General features: G+C 34.3%; 2 pseudogenes; both read right to left on the reverse strand.

Moving 5' to 3' along the window:
* Positions 1-114: 114 nt before the first annotated feature.
* On the reverse strand, positions 115-1,296 carry LOC125854820 (putative glycerol-3-phosphate transporter 1; annotated as a pseudogene).
* Positions 1,297-1,762: 466 nt separating this feature from the next.
* LOC125854821 (chlorophyllide a oxygenase, chloroplastic-like) lies at positions 1,763-3,312 on the reverse strand (annotated as a pseudogene).
* Positions 3,313-5,672: the final 2,360 nt, after the last annotated feature.

Here is a 5,672-nt window from a genome sequence, read left to right on the forward strand (position 1 = left end):
GCTGTTAAACCTCAATAAAGCTTAATGAGAGTTAATTGCATTATACATCCACATTACAAGGTAAATCATAGAAAAAACTATTCATGTTAACAAATAGAGAAGCTAGAAGGAAATTGGATGATGGAATTTCTAGATGGAAGTGAAACGTGTACTGACAAGGTGGTCTTCATCCATTTCAGATTATACATGTCGTACAAGTATTCAGAAGTTTGAAATTTCCTCTAATACACATGTTAGGCAATTATGAGGATGATGTTTATAGTCACGGAGATGTGTCCGTAGCTTCGAAATAGGCATGGAGCTGTGATAACACAATACATGAAGCTAGCAGTTGTTATAGCTATGTCATCAAACTGATCAGATATATAAGCTGTGAGGATTGCACCTACTACTCCTTTGACATCAAACAATGTTGATAAGTTACCAGATTCCTCGTTGGAACATATCTAACATGACAAGCGTAGAACAGTTAGCATGCTTGTGTGGCTAATGTAGTATGGCAGCCATAATAGAGAAATGTGTAAGACACCAAACATAGACAAAAAGCAAATGGCGCAACTCCTGGAATCCTCCATGCTCTCTAAAACCCACAGCGGATTCCTCTTCTCTGTTTGATCTTGAGAGAGGTTTATTCAATTCCTCGTCTTCTTTTCCTGGAGATAACACTTCATCTTTATTACCTAAATGATTTTGGATGAACGGGTAACAATAGGAGCACTATCATGTTACTAAAAGCAATAAGGATACCAGGAACAATCATTGACCGATCCCATCCGTATTTAAATAATATTGATGCGACTAAGTACTCCGTAAGGTTCCCAATAGATGTGTGAGCATTCTAAATACTCATTATAAGTCACCTCTTCTTTGCAAAACCAATTCCCGATCATTGCAACTACTGAAGGACATCCAGTGGGTTGGAACAATCCAGCAACCATTTGGATAGTCAGATAGTAATAGGAACTATGGACGGTTGCCCAACATCCAAGTCTAAAAAGAGTTGTGAATAAACCTATTTGTAATGTTTCCACTGTAGAAAAAAATATTGAATCCATTCTATAGCCTAAGTGCCCTGAGATATACATTTTGATGGCAGACACAAATAGGAAAGCCACATGAAGATTACCATTTCCATCAGGGCTATTAAATGGAAACCAACCATCTCTAAATGATACTATTACCTTGCCACGATAAATTAGGACCAAATCCACGGGATTGGGGATCAAGTGCTTGTTTCACAATGCTTGTGGTTTTTCAATTAGCATGGTAGCCAAAATCTATATGAAGTGGATACATTAATCAATTACCATAAGAATTTTCTGTATCAAATATGTATCTGTTAGCTTGGAAGAGAGGTTTTATGTGAAGGTCCAAATATGGTTAGGCATACAGAAGTGCACACCACTCGGCATAGGATAAAGAAAATACCACTAAAGAATAAAAAGTCATTTTGTTTAGCTAGAGAGCGCACCTCATCACATAGATATTGCAGCATGGCATTCACTCGAGCCTGCACGATGTAAGGATCTTTGATCCTTCCGACAATAATGAGTAGAAATGCACAAATTAAGTTCTAGATGATGAGGCGGAGATCATGTAAGTATCTCCTCACAAGAAAAAAAATATGGTAACTGCAGAAAGTGAGAGTTTCTCAGCAACTTGACTGAATTTTGAAGAGATCAAAGTCATCTTGAAAAGTAAACCTGGTACCTGATGTAATTATATTTATTTATTTTTGTATTTTTTTTGAGAATGGATGTAATTATATTTATTTGCAGAATGGTAGCTCCTTTGCTCCACTATCTACAGCCTCAAAACATAGCTTATTGTAAGACACTGGCAGGTTCCAATTATTGGTGCCATTGAGCATGCGATCTTGCTGGCCAAGCACAAGTCATATGTCTTCATTAAAACATGTATATAATTTTATAGAGAAGAGGGAAAATGTTAGAACATATCTTTCATTTTGATTACCTCTTTATTTTTTATATTTAGAAAGGGAGAGTTCTTTGCATCATTATACTTACTGAAGAAGCAAAAATATAGTAACATCTTTTATAGAAGGTGAATTTTATTTGATATTTCTGGCAAAAATCTATTTCATAAGATCATGCTCACAATTATGTGGTTCTATTTTAGGCAAGTGTATGCAACTTCCAGGAATGTGAGAGTTTCCAAATCTAAAATATTGCGACTATGAGCTTCTAGAGCCATGTGATGGTAATCCTACCTTTCAAGCTCTGATTTTGTTCTATGCTTTGCATATTTTAAATTTCCAAGACCAATGTCCCAGAATAGAATGCAGCTTTTCATAGATCAGGCAGTCAATATTTCAGGATGTCACTGATTGATGACTTCTATAAGATGTTAATGTAATCACGTTAAAGTTTAGGATAGAAACCAACCTGCTCAGCAAAATGTCTCCAAACATATTGCATGAAGGGGATGTGTTTCAGCAGGGGAGAAAAATCCAGTGAGATTCGATATAATAACCGTGTCTTCTGTCGTAATATAGGTAATCAAACATGCAGTTGATGAAGCTGAACATTGTGCTCTATCCCTCCAATTTACCTGGCTTTGAAATGCCAATGGTGGATAAAACCATACAAGGTGGTCTAAGGACCATATCTATTGGATACAGATCCCAATATCCTTGCAGACCAGATGCAAGAGTAAAGAACTTTACCAAGCTGAAACAAAAATTAAAGGTATATTATAAGTACGTAGACCTTCATATATTACACAATGCACAACTTGAAAGCATTTCTTATGTCTTAAAACTCAGAACTTGTACCAAAAAATTCATTTTTTCTGAAAAATCATATGAAAATAAATAGAAGAACAATCCACTTTTTTAATAACTATTGATTTATTACTAAACGTCTAGATTATAAGCAGCATATGACCAAGTCCATAACTATCTTGGGATACTCCATCCTTAATTAAAGGAGCATGTGGAAGATCCAGAAGATTGTCTAAAAGTAGTTCATGTTCCATAGGAAGTTCCATGACTATCGTCTATTTGCATTTTCAGTGAAAACAGTTGTAAGGCAAAATAATCAAACATGTGTTGTAAGATAAACAACTGAAAATCTAATGGTAGTGATCATTTCAAACCTCTGCATGAATTTGAAATCCAGAAGGTCGTAGTTAAAAAGAAAGGGTAGATGCAGGTGGATCATTTGCTGGCCAAATCCATATCATTCCTTCTTGCTCACAGCAGAGTAGTGCTTTGATCTTTACATTCAGTAATGTTGTTGATGGCATTGTCTCACACTTCCCGGCAGTGGAATACACCCATATTAAATTCATTAAACAAATATCAAAATTAGTGTCAGCTATTTCATGTCCTCTACAAAAATGAAAACGGGAGGAGAAATACAAAATATATCTCTGATTTATTGAGTAAAACACATATATTTCATTAAACCCTCAATTAAATTGAGTTGTACAGTTGAAGTCTTTACCATATTTCATTTAAAAAGATAAAATCATCAACGAAAGATTAAAATGGACAAAAAAGAAACAAAAAGATAAGAACCCAAAAAATAACTCTCAAGAGAAATAGAGGAGACATTGTCAAAGAGGTTGTGAAGAAATATGGGCTCATTTTTTTTAAAGTCACCAATAAGATCCCAAATCCTGTTTTGAGGCAATTCATTACAATTCCGACATAAATTGCTTAGGAAAATATACAGTTATCAATGCAATTTCCATGATAAAATGCTAACAGAATCTATTAACAATTATGAAGTAATAAAGAAGACTGAAAATCAAGATAAGAACTACCTCGTTTATCACTGGAATTTGACAGTCCAATTGCTTTATAGCCTTCATAAAGGTCCTTAAACACCATAGTAAAGGAGTAAATTTGCTGGTCAAGGGGTTTGATGACGTCCATGGCCAGCAATTGAGTTTTTCTTGCAGTTACACTTTCTTTTCGAGAAGAAAATCATAGAGAAAGACAGCAACAGGAGAAAGTGGAAAGATGACAAAGGAAACCAGGGAAAGATCTTGAGAGCAATTGGCGAGAAAAAAAAGCATGCTTCTAGAATATGCACCGAACGATTTTAATGATACACCCGTTCTATTATTCGTACTGTCATAATTCGAGTTGGATGGTGACTTTGGCAGGGGACAAGAACTTAAGTTACCAATTTTTGAGTGAGAAAGTGAGGCTAGCATCACTTAAAAAGAAAGCGGTGGAGAATAAGATGAAGACTAACAAACTTCACTCAAAATCTATTATTGTACAAAGATTAGCCATATTTTACTCATTATAGAAGAAAATGTAATACATTTATTATTATCACTAAGATGCTTTCACAATTGCTTGTTTATTCGAAGTCTATGTGCTCCCTTTATTAGTGTAGACCAACGTCAACATCCTGATTATAGTCGATTTCACACCATATAGAAGTGAACAGCATAATACCCAAGATTTTTGGGCATGTTAAATTGATGGCCGAAGCTAGCATCATTTCACTTTATTTTAGTAGACACCCAAATGAGGAACATTGCAACGGATAATACCGAAGAAGTTACAAAAAATACTAATCTGTTGAAATTTCTGGAGTGCATATTTGAACTTTCCATTGCAAAATTTGCAGCTCCTCGCCTATAATGACACAATAACCCCGATCATAATCCGTCAACAATTAGGCACACAACAATAACAACAACCTACATTGAAAACAATAACAAAGTAAAGCACACGTCTTTATAATATATAGTAGATTTGCACTGAAACACATTGAAATCATAAATAGACTTACTATTTAGGAATATGCATAAACGCCGCAGTGAAATAAACTGCAAAAAAGTTCTCAAGATTACCATTCTGGGAAACAATTACCAAAGTGCAAAAAGCTCGAATCATATAACTATTTTATTCAGAGAAAATATATTTATTTTATTTTTAAAAAAAAAGTGACATGAAATGTTGGCGTATAGCTGAATATAGCTATAATAAACTTACTAATGAGTTGCCGATTAGTAAAAGAACTCAAGTATTACCACTAAGTTGTCGGAGTTTGAAAGGATATTTATTACTTGGCATGGAGTTTTTGTAAGAAAATAAAGTAATAAAAGTAGCAAAAGACGAAATGGAAAAAGAAACAAAAGATTTAGGCAAAGACATACTTGAACTTGTAACACCAGTTGAAAGGATACGAAACTCGAAACTCGAAAGTCACATTGTTGAGGAAGGGAAATATATATAAATAAAAAGATTTTAATTAAAAGGGATGCAAATAAAATTTCTAAGTGAAACATATAAGGCGAGAGGAAACATGGCTGCTTGAAAAATATGGAATTTGAGAATTTGAGATGAAAAATAAGAGTTAAAAAACTTAACTTTAGTCACGAACTCAAGATTCAGAGCGAAAGATTCACATTGCTACTTACTTTAGCTTTCGCCTCTTCCTTTTCAAGTTCTTTTCTGTAAAATGTAGTCACTGTTCAGAGTAAAGGAGAGAAGAAGAAGCAAAAAGGAAAGAATGATCTAGAAGCGTGGTCAGAGAAAAGCAAATGTGAAAAGATGAAAATACCCTCAGGATTGTTTAAAATAACCAAAAATAGAAAACTGTCCAACTTTTGCTGCACAATGTACTATAGCAGTAAGTTGTGGTCGTCCTTCCACTTCATGTTTCTATATATAAAATAAATAAATA

The sequence above is a fragment of the Solanum stenotomum genome, chromosome 2 (assembly GCF_019186545.1).
Source record: "Solanum stenotomum isolate F172 chromosome 2, ASM1918654v1, whole genome shotgun sequence".
NCBI lineage: Eukaryota > Viridiplantae > Streptophyta > Magnoliopsida > Solanales > Solanaceae > Solanum > Solanum stenotomum.